Source organism: Papaver somniferum, chromosome 1 (genome assembly GCF_003573695.1).
Source record: "Papaver somniferum cultivar HN1 chromosome 1, ASM357369v1, whole genome shotgun sequence".
In the NCBI taxonomy this organism is placed as follows: domain Eukaryota; kingdom Viridiplantae; phylum Streptophyta; class Magnoliopsida; order Ranunculales; family Papaveraceae; genus Papaver; species Papaver somniferum.
Window position 1 is genome coordinate 134422485 of NC_039358.1, and position 13928 is coordinate 134436412.

The window sequence follows — 13928 nt, forward strand, 5'->3', positions numbered from 1 at the left end:
AGAGAGAAGAGTGTAGAAAGTGAATGAGGGTTATCAGTTATCCTATCTACTAGTATTAGGGTTTCATAATGGACGGATATGATTCGTTTTATCTAATGGTATATAATCTGCGGGTTTTTTGGGCGGGTATTAGCTTAAACCAACCTCGCACCCACAGACAACGGGTTTTTTTCATAACCAACCCCGCACCCACAGCGGGCGGGTATGAACTAAAAACCCACGAATTTAGCGGATACGGGTAGGTTTGGGTATTGTGGACGGATCTTGTGCCGCCCTATACTGGGATACCCACACTAGAAAGAGAAACCAGAAACAAAAAAAGAGAACAGATAACTGAATCACAAAAACTCCTGTATCACACTCTCTTTTTTCTCTCCTTCTCTTTTTCTTTTTCTCTTGAAAATTTGCATGCTTACTGATGTTATTTCTGTGTTTCCATTGTGCAGGAGAGGACCGATGTGATTGTTTTAGTTGTGATGACGACGATGATGCTAGATCCAGCAGAAACAAATTATACAGTGAAGATTTTGGTCAATGTAACTCATTAATCGTGTTCATTCATGTTTACTCTCTTTTTATTTGCTTCAAAGTGATTCAACTTAATCTTATTCTTATTCTTCTCAACGGCAGCGCTTGATACAAAAACCCTATATTGGGATTGTAATTAGTATATATTGAACTTCATTACATGCTTGAGAAATTTGCATTGTTAAGTATTTTAAATTTGACTGTACTTTGATTTGATTTCTACAGGATAGAATCGAGATGATGAGTCAAGTAGTGAAGGAGGATCTAATTCTCATCTTGCAGTCACCATCTTGAATCCTTGATCCCAGTTTATTGAAGGTAATAATCTCCCCGTTGTGATGTGTTAGTTTGAAGCTCAAGTTGATTGAATGGATTATAATGATTAGCTTTTGTATGTTTAAGGGTTTGAGTTTTGATGAAATAGTGATAAGTAAATCATATATGGAACCTTTATTAATTTCAGCGGAGAAGTTTCTCTATAGATCTAAATTTGATCATAACAATGGATTAATTTAAAATGGAATAGATGGTCTAAAGACTCTAAACAAGTACATGAGTGTTTATCAATTGAAGTGTTGTATGAGGGCAGGATTCAAATTGGGTGATCTAAAAAAAAATCCTACACTTTGCATTACCAAATGACAAATTTAAGTAGGAAACTAATTCAGGTAGCAGAGCCTAAGAAGAAAATTTAAACTAGGGTTAAGAATTCTAAAAGTCACTCCATTGTAATCTCTGCAGCAAGCAGTACAAGTTACCAATAAAATTTGAAGTTCACTTGAGCTCATATGACCACAATCACAAAAAGGTAAACAGATTCTCATAATGTCTTTTTAAGTTTATCTTCCAGACTAGAATGTTTGATGTGATACATCGTATTTTTTTTATTGTGCATATAAGCATCGATTTTGCTTAAATGGGTACTTACTTTTGCGTGAGGCTTGCACCAATTTAAAAAATAATAGAAAAATGCAGAGTATTAGTAGTTGAGATCGAAGTTTCATGAGAATTTCAGTACAGACATTGATAATAGAAGATCTGGATATGAATACAAACGACCAAAGAGATTGGATTAGAGGAGAAAAGGAAGAAATGGACTCACATCTAGGTCCATTAATTATTCAAATGGTTGAACAAGATCATGGCTAATGAGTAAGTTGCTGAGATTGCATAAGGTGATTCCAAACACGCAAAGAGGTGGTGTATTCTCTTAGTTGTATTTTTCGCTACATCATGTTTTTGATTCCTTTGTAAGAAAATGTTCTTACAGATGATTCAGAGAAATGTTCTGAGTTGTATTTTTCACCACATCTTACATTATAAATATTCTTACATGTGATTCTCTAATTCTTTGCAGCAATACTGCGCAAGCTTTTGAACAAATATGAGATAAGTGTTTTATTACTAGATGTACCAGTATTACAATTTGATGGAATACATAAAAGTATATAACGCTGATAAGAATTTTTTTTCACGAATAAAATGCAAACACATGTGACAAATTGGGCCTCTACACCTGAAACAAATTGCTCAATTTGCATGTTCTCTCCAGATCCGGTGTTATCCATGTTAAGAGCCTTGAAAATAATGCAACACACCAGTCGGTAGTATGCATTATGTTCTCGCCGATGCATTATGCAAAGTTAGATTATGAGATCAGGTGGGGAACACGCAACACGGAGATGACAAGAATGGATACGATTGTTGTATGTTAATTCCATTGCTTCCGTCTATGACTCTATAATAAGTTACTCCGGGATTGCGAATGTTAAAATATTAAGATACTCCTTGGGTTGTATAAGATTCAGTGCCCTCTCAATATCTCAAGTTTAGTTATAATTCATTTTTTCATTAAGGCTTTCTTCTTTGGGAGTATGGTAAGTTATCCAGCTTCTGGGAATGTAGGTATTATGAATGCTCCAATTGATTCGCTCATTCTTATAATAACATATTTGATACATTGCCATCATATAAAAACTGCAAGTTCTACATGTTTTGCTGAAAAGTTCCTTGCACCGATAGTGTGCAAAATGAAATTTTGTAGTGTAACTTACTATTATAATGAGTCTGGAGAAACTCACACACGGTGTGAAGCACAGGCACATGTTATGATATATTGTATCTACAAAACACAAGCAGTATAAAAAGGTAAACCCCTGGTGCGTAGCACGGGTTGCTTTCTAGTTTATTTAAATTCTAAAGTTTATTTGGAAAATGATTTTGCAGTATTAATCTTTATTGGTTTTATATATCGTAAAAATTGTTATGGGATATGTGTTTGCGTCCGTTTATTGTGAACGTCCCATTTGTGTCAAAAGTTAAGTTTATTGTATCATTATGCAAATAGTGATGGAAAATAGAATGAACTTTTGAATTGCAAAGATTAAGTCTATGAGATTATTATGCTCTTTGAATATTCCGCAGTATCGATCTTTCCCTGATCCACATTTTTGTGAAAGTATTGTATGGCTCCGTAAATTATCTTATGTTGAGCATTTCCGATTAAATTAATCATAGGTTCTCTTGTGGTTAATTTAATTGAGTTTTCTGGATACAAATTCATGCTTCATGTGATTTGTTAATGTCCAAAGAAATTCTTCTTTTCTTGTGAAAGTAAGGTTGCTCTTGTTGTTCTTTCGGGAATGACATTTTGTGGGGGAGAGTTCTTGTTAGAGCACTACTCGGTCGAACTCGCAAGCGTTGCTATCTCAAGCTTGTTTGTCAAATTTAGTTGCCAAAACTGTAAGTCTTGATTTCTAGTCAACTTATAGCTAAGTCTCGGATTAGGATAGAAAGTGTAGTTGAGCATTAGACTTTATGGCGTTCATCGATTGAAGACGAAGAACTACCAAGGGGAGCTTGTGGAACTTCATCAACAAAAGGTATGTGGAGACCTGGACCCATCTATCACTTAAAAGTCTATCTACTCTATCTCCTATTTGAGACAAAAGTCGTATAGCTATATAGACTTCAATTATACACATTTGATATTTCGAGCTGAGTTTAACTCGCTTACATATTTCTCGAAATATGTGTTGGTAAGCTTTCGCTTTAACCAAGTTTATCTTATATTCTTGACGAAAGTCAAAAGATGATCATGTGAAAATCGCCTGGTAACATCTTACATGATTTGTGCGAGACAGTCATTTGATGTAGACTCGGAATGTTTCGTATTAATCATTCGATCACTTGAAAATTGCTTTGAAGCTAATAGTTTGTGTGAGATAGCTATTGTCGTCTTCCGAGAATGTTTCAATGGTTGAAATGAGAGTTTAGAACAATTGGATATAAGCACAGTATGCGTACTTGCATATGTGTAATCCAAGTCTGGGAACCATGGTATGCATACCCGTATGCGTACTGATTGGTTTAGTAGAGGTCCGGGAACTAAGTACGCATACCGGTACGCGTACTGGCGTGAGGTTCAAGTTCCGGGACTTTACTGAGTTTGGTGGTATGCGTACCCGTTCGCATACTGGCGAACCCAAACTTAGTTCGGCCACTAAGGTATGCGTACCCGTTTGAATACTTAAGTGGGTTATGTTCTAATTTGTTCATGAACTAATACATTTATATAATAACAAATGCAATCTTTTGCAAACCGTGGATATGATGTTCATGACTTGATTCGAGTGAATCGAAACTGATTTTCCTTCAATTGTGTCTTGTATACTTCTATGAGAATATAAACAATTGAACAACTCTAGAACTAATTTCATTTGAGTCATTTGAACTAGTTATGGTTAAGATGAATGAGGTTGATATGAAAGTGTTCATATGGCTAACTTCGGTTAATTATTGTTGAACCAACAAAGGTGTACACGCTTAGGTACGGTTACCCTATCTAAATGAAGTTGTTGATGGTGGTTTTTAGTTCAAGGATATAATTGTAAAACTAGTATTTAATGCGATGTCACCCTGCAAAGGGTAAAGCCATTTGAAGAGTAACGAGTGCAAAAAACCCTCCTCGCTCATTGAGCAATTCAATATATATATATGAAATTCACTCAGAATGGTGCGCGTATTAGCAATCCCAAATATTCTGTGAATTCTATTTTTGCCAGCATTACCAATTAATGCATGACTTGCCTAGTATTTGCATATGCTATGTTCCCAGCCGAACTTTCATTATTGACATGACATGACGATTAAGTGTTCACTCTCAACAGAGTAGCATGAATGTCCCGAAGTACCAGTATTGAGATCTGCATGAAAATACCCACACAGGATACATCACTCTCTGAGATTTTCGTATCGACACACTTTTAATTAAAGATAGCTCGATCGAACATGTTTAAATTCCTTAAGGAAACTCTAGACTGTCCATATCAGTCTCAAAATGATCACGGCCACATAATTCGGCCGCGCAATTCAACAAGCCTAGCCAAGCCCTGGAAGAAATAGGTGATCATCGTGATGACCATCGGCGGACCCACTTATACCCCGACCGGTCGAACTTCATCTAACATGCTTCAACGTCATTGAACGCCAACCCCAAACACGGGTGATCGCGTTGTTGAAGAGGAGAGCTCGAACAAGCTAGACCGGCCAAAACGGTCTCAGAAACATCCCAATCGTCCAACTTTTCTAGCCTAGTTGGACGACTTAGATTTTCCTACAAACGGTTAAGGAAGTGCCGACATGTTCATTGGCGGCCCAACTCCTCCCTTGGTCGATCGACTTACCCACGACAAGACCATAATGCTTCAAGTCGTTCGATCGAACTAGGATGGACGTGGTCGTTTCAAAACCCTAATTTTTGTTTGCGGCAATATGTTATTGTCGCAAATCGATCATGGCCGCCCATCTTCGCCAGCCTAGTCGTCCGACCTAGATTCGATCTCGCTTAACATGTAGGATGCGAATACGTTCACTAGCGGCTCGGCTATTGTGTCAAACGATCGAATATTCTCTGACAGGGTGATGACGCCCAATATCGTTGGCCCAAAGTAGGATGGCCACACGACTTTAAAACCCTAATATGGGTTGCGATATCATACAACTATCGCAAATCGATGACGATCGTCCATCTTTGCCAGCCAAAGTAAGTGGCTTAGATTCAATTCCAGGCGAAACAAAAGATGTCAGCACGTTCATTGACGTCCCGCCTTTGCATAGGGCTGATCGGCCTGCTCAAGTCAACGCCCAACGTTTTCAATCGATCAGCCAAAATAGGGTTGGCCGCTCAGCCCCTAAACCCTAAAATTACATTAACGGCAGTATGCAACTGCCGAAAATCATCTCCGCCGTCCAACTTTTCCAGATGAGTTGACTGACCTAGATTTGATTTCAGGTGACCAACAATATGTCGTTGTGATCACCATCCACTCTTCTTTCATGAGGGACAATCGGCCAACCAACAACTAGGTCATAGGGATCCCAAACGATCGCCCAAAGGTAATTAATTGTGCTGCTTGCATGAAATTCAATAACAGTCATTAACTGCTGCAAATCACCTCATCCACTCAGTTTGGCTAGCCGATTTAAGCGGTCCACATCTAACTTGGATCGACCGGTAGGATGTTAGAATGGATACCAGTCGCCACTCTCCTGTAGGAACTGATCGGCCACTCCTTGGGATGCGTGCGTAGCACCCACTAACTCCCTGAAAAAGGGCGGTCGTGCTCCTTTTGAGACGCTCAATCCGTGACTGATTCGATCGAGCTATAAAACAACGATGCTCCATGCACATCGATTATTTGGAGCTTCTTGTTTAAAAGCAATGCTATACGTGCATCGAATACATACGATATTTCATGAATATCGGCTTCACAAATAACTTAGTTATTTAACCTAAAGCGCTACGTGCTGCTTTCAGCGGCAAGTCCCACGACTTGACCCATTTTACTCGAGACATCAAACATGTCACAAACTGGGGGATACTCACTGGGGTATTGGTCTGGCGGTTTACAACATGCGGCATGCAACGTGCCATTACGAGAAAGTGTCAGGAAAGACGGACGATTAACATCAACGGGAGTAGTGGGTGAGAGTGTGATCAGTTCTCCCTCATAATAGAAACGTGGTGATCACCACTCTTTACATAACCCCACTTCTCCACTGCTTGATCACCTCCACTTCCTACGAGATCAGGGCGTGCGTTCAATGACTTGTATAAATAGGATTTCAACCGATTTCAACACTACACAAGTGTTATCAACACAGTATCCAGAAAACACCAAGAACTGATAACTTACATTCTGCAAGCCAGTTCCACATTCTGATACAAGTCATAAACGGCCACACCGTCATAATTCAACATTCTGATCTCAAACACCTTCTTCGCTTCCCTCCCTATAATCAACCCCTTCTCCTTCACTTTGTGACCGAATTGAATCTGGAACGACCATTTTTTAGTTTAGGCCAGAGTCTTACAGATTGATCTCTCGAATCTAAAAGTACTCCCGTGCAGTGCATTGTTTAGGTTTTGAATTCGTTTCTCATCAACACACCCAAAATTTACCAAAAACAACAGAATCAGTTTTTACCCTCAAACAATTGGCGACCGCAGTGGGAGATTGATCTCTCGGTTGCAAAATCAATATTTCACTATTCATTCCAGTTTTCTCAGTTTCAAAAGGGTGGATCTTAGATCCAATTCAATCATTAAATTCAATTTAGGTTCAACAACCAATTTCAATTCTGGTGTTCCATACGCTAAGAAGCTTCATAAAAATGCTTTTTCAAGCAATGCTATTGGAAATGCCTTGGATAGCTGAGCACCAGTAAATCTCCCAGATGAAAGGACCAGAAATCCGGTGGAGACATAAGAAGACGTGACTACTGCTTAGAAGAACGAAACTGCTTTTGTGGAGATCCGGATGGAGCAACCGCCTTTTCTGCAAACACCACAAGTGTTGTATGGAGCAAGCCAGAAATGCCTCAAAGGGTCCACACCCAGAAAGAAAAAGTGAATATTCGCGTAGATGTTGTTCCAGTATGGAGATAGTCGACAACAAATCTTAACACCATTGGAGTCCTAGGGAGATATCTGCAGAGATCAGAAAAGAAAAGGTCTATCTCTATTCCACCTCTGCTACCAATTAAAAGTCAGGAATATCCGCTACCACTTCATCAAAAAAACGTGTAGATCCAGAACATGGTGTAAGTCCGAGAATTCAGACATCTATAACAACAAAGGAGGCTTGACCCATCTTCAAATCATCATAAAGGGTTCACATATTATGTCAACCCGGACAACAACGAGACACTCCCTTAGGTGTGACACCTCCGATCACCAGAGTCAGAGCCGCTGCCGCCACCAATATTTCTTCGAGCGTAACACCCCCGGTCGTTACTAGAGCTACTGCCATTTCCCCATAAGGACGAGAGACCGGAGGAGCCAGAGGAGGCCAACCCCTTATCACCATTGTTGATTTAATGGAAAGACGATAAGTTCTCGCTAAGGCTCAGACGGACATGGCTACAACTCAGAAAGAGGTACTCACTTTCCTCAAGACGCTTATGGAGCGACTACCAAAAGAGCCATGTCAGCCCATAAAACCAATGAGGAGTACTTTCAACACTTTTGGCACAAGCACTTCAACAGGGTGTGCGTTTATAGATGAAGAAATTCGTGCTGCTCCTGAGCGCTCAAGGGAAAGGAATCAGTCTTCCAATTTCATCACGCATGAGGATTTAGAACGACTTCTCCAGCATCGAGGCAAGGAGAATCCGGTGGACCTGCACCAACATCATCCTCCTTATCCTCCTGATGTTCAAAGAGTTCCTCTTCCGAGAGTTTACTCTTCTCCTCAATTTTCCCTTTATGACGGTGTTTATGGGTGAAAACTATTTCCGCAGGTTTTGGTAATTTGGGGTGTGTGGATGAGAAATGAATCTAAACCCTAAACAAATGCACTGCATGGGAGTGCTTGTGATTCGAGAAATCAATATGTACAATTCTGGCCTAAACCAAGAAATGGCCGTTCCAGACTTGCTTCGGTCACAAAGTGAAGGAGATGGGGTTGATCTTAGGGAGGGAAGCGAAGAAGGTGTTGATATTGTGAAGATATTGGCTGTGTATGACTTGTATCAGAAAGATGAACTGGATTACAGAACGAAAGCTATCAGTTCTGTGTTGGAATACGATTGTATCAACACTTGGTTTCTGTTGTCTTGTCTTGTTTCAAAATAGGGAGGGGAACCTATTTATACAAGTCATTGAGCCTAACCCACGTCTCTCATGGGAAGTGGAGAAAGTGGAGTGATGGAGTAGTGGAGTTGTGTGTGTTAGTGTTACACGATCAGTCTTGCCCACTTCTCCCATCACTAACCGTCCATGACTTCCTGACACGTTCTTGAGATGGAGCGTTGTGCGCTGCATGCTGTAAACCGCCAGACCAATACCTCAGTATGTATCCCCCAGTTTGTGACATGATTGATGTCTCGAATGTGCGGATCGTGGGACCCACAAAAGGTAGCATGTAATGCTAGGTTAAATAATGAAGTTATTTGGGAATTTGATACTTGTAAAATATCACGTGAATTCTATGCATGTAATGCATCGAATATATTCAGCATGTATGAAGCATCGTTGTTGAGCGTCTTAAAATAACATCATGTCCAGCCTACTTCATGTGATGGTTTGGAGGCTGTGCAAGCAAGTCCTCTCTTGGCTGACCACATGGTGTGGTAGAGTGGCGGATGGTAATCACCACGACACCTCATTAACCAACTAACTCCTGACCAGGGATGTATAACCAAGCAGGTGAAGTTGAACGGACGAGATGATCTTTGAGACACTCATCTGCGACCGTTAGTGAAATTAGGGTTTATGAAGAGGTGCGCAAGCATCACTCTTCAGCTTGGTCGAATCCAAGCTTGGGACACGATTTTGGCAAGGCCGATTGGGCATGCGTGTAGACGGCATGCCGATGTACATGCCCATACCTCATTATCTCGTGAAAGTGTAATCTAGATCGCTCAATTTGTCCGGAAAAGAGGAGCGGCTAGGATTGATTTGCGACAGAGATTTTGTGCCGCAAAGGCCGCGCGTCATGCCAACTTTGTACGCGCGTTTCGAGGCGACCAAGCCTGGTCGGTCTTGGACGATTAGTCTGGTGTGCAGACCACGGGCTGGTGTACACGCCTGTATTTCATTGTCCCATAGAAACATGATCTAAGCCACTCAATTTGTCCGGCAAAGTTGAGTGGTCGAGATTAGTTTGCAATTGGGAGGTATGACCACGCCTAGTTTGGGCGTGCGAATCGAGGCAACCAGACATGATATGCCTTGGCCGATCAGGTGTGGAGATAGATGGGCCCACGGTGATCATGTTGATGCACACCGGACCTGCCTAGTATATTTCGGGACCCCTCATTCGTGCAGGAGAAAATGAACGCTCGTGATGTTCAAACCCTAATTAGGGTTTCACCGGCCGTGCGTCATGCCTTTTTTGGGCGCACGAACTGGAACGGCCAACTATAGTTGGTCCTGACCGATCGGTCATGTATGTAGGCGGGCCCATAATGATTGTGTTGATATGCTCTGGGCCCTTAGAATCTACATCTACACCCTCCATCTATGCCTGCGAAGATGGATGGTTGAGACTGCTTTGCGACACATGTAATGTGCCGCAGACCCTAAATTAGGGTTTCACGTCTGCGCTGCTTTGGCAAGCCATGCTACCCTTTTGGGGAGGCCGACCATGCGGGGCCCGCATTTGGTCGGTAGTGAATACTCCAATACCTGCCTGGGGGTTATGGATCCGATCTAAGCCATCCAATCATGCTGGTGAAGTTGGATGGTCGTGATCGTTTCTGAGACTGATACAGATAGTCCAGATGCTCGATCGGGCTAGTATAACACTCCGAGAGTTATAGCCTATACGGGTATTTCGCACATGTCTCCTTATTTAATTCTTGGAGATTCGTGTTGCTCTGCTGAGAGCGATCACCCAGTCTTCATGCCGCACCAATAATGAGAATGGAGTAGCACAGGAAATACAAGGCTGGTCATGCATTAATTGGCAATGCTATAAGTTTATAGTGAAGAAGTATTCTCCACTTTATCAATGGCTTTATCCTTTGCAGGATGTTAGCGCATAGTTTTGGATTTTACAATTTTAGCCTTAAATGAAAATCCATCATCAACAGACAGAACTGGTAATGCTCTTGAACACATCTCTCGTTTTCTGGAGTCATTAGGAGAGCATGAATACAATCATGTCCTCTGCCTGAAAGATTTCTTGAAGTCATTTACTGGGAGAGCGTACACCTGGTACAACAACATTGCACCAAACAGCGTATCCAACTAGTGTGAGATGGTAACCGATTTCTACAAGAAGTATTTCTTCGTATTCGAGCAAATCACCTTTTCAGATTTGGGGAGAATGTTCCAACGAAACAATGAGCATCCAAATGATTATGTCAAGAGGTTCAAAATCCAGGCACTGGATTGTCACGATCCAAATATGATTGAACAACGATTTTTGTGGAATTATGCATTAATGGGATGGTACCCATCTATCGTGATATGCTGAAGAATCTACAATTTCAGACATCCTCTGAACTTCGTGAAGATGTTAAGCGCTCGGCTACAATGGCACCTTCCCTGCTAGAAAGAACCAGGCCTTCCAGGAATGAAGAGCTTCATGATATTTGTGGAAGCATACATCCCACCAACAGGCAATACAACCTTCAGCCTTCTGTAAGCAGTTTCATTGAAGCAACAAGAGGAAAACCACCGAGATACAACATCCTGCGCGTCCAAAACCTCCAACTCCAATTCCAGTACCACATGCACGACTGTCATAATTGTAAAACAACGTCCAAGACATACCATATCTGGCTTGTCGGCAACAACATCAGTGAGAGACGCTTTCAGAATTTTGTCTCCCATAGAAGGAGTAGTTGCATTACTGGAGGAGGTCGCACCTGAGACTTAAGAGGTAGATACAGACTCTCCATGTCAAGAGCTTCATCATATTTGCACAACATGTTAGTTAAGTCATTCGCATGAGGGAACTTCCCTACTCCTCAAAGTCACGATCCAAAGATGATAAAGACAAAGGAGTGTAGCTGGGGACTGCTCAGCACTATCCATCTCAAAGATGCTGAATTTAGAGAGACGCAAGAACGCTATCATTATGATTCCAAGATGTCCAAAGATGAGGACATACTCAAGAGAGCATATGTATTGTCAAAAACCAGCGATATGCCTGGACGTCTAGAAAACGCAACGTAGACGCAAAGACGGCCTCATGATCAGCAACTCGTGTGATCCTCATCAATATTGGGTTCAACTCCAACTCTATCCCAAATTATTTCTTCAGAGACCCAGCGTGACAACATCTATCAAGTTGAAAGTTCAATAGATACTCATGGGCAGGGGACTGTCTCCCACTTCTCCATTCCATGAGGAAACATCAAGAAAGCTATCGGTTCCTTCTCCCTCTAATAACGAGACGATCTCTACCATTATATGAAGACTGCCAAGTTCGTGCAAGTAGCTACCATGCCTCTCCCTGCCAGTCTCTTCTGATCATAGCTGCTGCCAAGAATCGTTGTTGCTCGCCAGAGCTTCACCATAGCAACAACCACTACAGACAGAGGTAATCCGAACTTCTGCATATTTTGCTTTCCCATGAAGAAATAATAGAGTCACCAGTACGGAGGCGATATGGTGATATCTTTATTGTGGTAAACCCACCGACCATACAAGATAGAGCCATGTAACTCACGCTTGGGGACTGAGACTCAACATGAGATTAAGAAGCATGTATTTTGCAAGGGAAAATCAAACTGAAGGAGAAGACGCTTCAACGCTCTAGAAGAAGACGCTTCAGCGCTCTCTCCAGAAGAAGCCGCTTCAGCGCTCTCTCCAGAAGAAGCCGCTTCAGCGCTCTCTCCAGAAGAAGCCGCTTCAGCGCTCTCTCCCGAAGCCGCTTCAGCGCTCCCTTCAGAGGCCGAAGCCGCTTCAACGCATCATCAAGCCACACAGACCAACTGCATCACGTCTGCCACATCGCCGACAAAATCGGTGTTTCTAGATTTCCAATTTCCTATGGAAGGGGTGCATGAGATGCCAAAAGTTTGAATACGATTCAGATCTATCAAGAGCGACTCCCCCCATTGATCAACAAATGACGAATCCAAAAGATTTCCGCCTTCATCAATTCGTCAACCACCTTACCGGCAAATGCAGTGGAAGTACGTCTTTCAAGAGAAAATAATCTCGGGATAATTACACCTGGGGACTGCCAGCACAGGATGCCTTCATGTCCCTCAACCGGTTTAGGTTTATGTTTGATATCAGCATCATCATTGTTGAAGCTTTACGAGCCGCATAAATTTCTCAACATGAAGACGTACATGTGCATCAAAGGCTCCAAAAGTACAAATTGGAGATATTTTCACATACCCATCCACGCCATCGAATCTGAAGTGTAACTGGGGACTGCTCATCGCATCGCATCCCATTCCATACAACCATCTAAGATTCAGAAGACGGCTCAAAAGATGTCGCTTGAAGGAAGTCCTTAAAGTTTCGCGGAACAACGTCCATTCTTCTACATACTTAGCTGGCACGCCACAAATCTTCAAGAAGCGTGTAGTCTACAAGGGGAATATCAAAGAAAACAATGGGAGAGATCAGATTGAATAATCATGTACACAGGCTCTACTCTAACCTTACCGAGGAGATCTACGTCTAAAGTTTCAAGACATTGCGAGATCTTTCTAAGAATTTGGATTTCTTATTCAGGAGATTTCATTCATTCATTCAACTGGAAACATAAAATCATAAAAGCAGCATGAATGAAGGATTATTATTCGATCAAGCCCTGGCTCTAACCGCAGACTACTAAACATCAAAGAAGTGTCACCAATGCCAGGGCCAATGGCGCCTTCACTAGAGCCCTCTCCAGGAGTTGCTTCAACATCCTCTCGATACGATTCAACACCCTTCTCGAAAGCTGCATCAACGTTCTCTTTGGGAGCTGCTTTAATTGCTTCAGCAGCCTTTTAAGGATATTCCTCATGACATGACTTGTCCACATCAGATTCGAGGAGTATGACATCGTCAAGAATAAGGAAAGCTTGGACACGCTCTCGAACGATACTCAGATGTACAAGGGACTTGGAATGCAGTTTGAGATCCCAACCAACAGTATGCCTAATCTACCTAAGGCCAACCGACATCATGCTAGGGGAACGCTTACCTGGATGCCTCTTGAACGTGACATGTTCCAAGGACATGTCGACCCATCTCTCTTAGTAACATCTAACTTTTTCTCATAAGTTTTACCTTTATTTGTCACCATCTAGTGCTTACCTCGCAATAGTGTAACCATTACATGCTAAGCAGGGGACTTAATGTTGATGGTGGTTTTTAGTTCAAGGCTATAATTGTAAAACCAATACTTAATGCGCCGTCACCCTGCAAGGGGTAAAGCCAT

At 41.8% G+C, this 13928-nt stretch overlaps 1 long non-coding RNA gene across 3 annotated transcripts; it reads left to right on the forward strand.

Moving 5' to 3' along the window:
• Nucleotides 1–315: 315 nt before the first annotated feature.
• On the forward strand, nucleotides 316–2488 carry LOC113301554. 3 transcript variants are annotated; one of them, XR_003336373.1, is made up of 4 exons: nucleotides 316–352; nucleotides 447–536; nucleotides 754–846; nucleotides 1270–2488. It is a non-coding gene; the product is annotated as an uncharacterized LOC113301554 (long non-coding RNA). The 3 variants fall into 3 exon arrangements; XR_003336375.1 differs by having other exon boundaries at nucleotides 322–536; nucleotides 1270–1725; nucleotides 1886–2488; XR_003336372.1 differs by having other exon boundaries at nucleotides 322–536.
• The last annotated feature ends 11440 nt before the right edge of the window (nucleotides 2489–13928 follow it).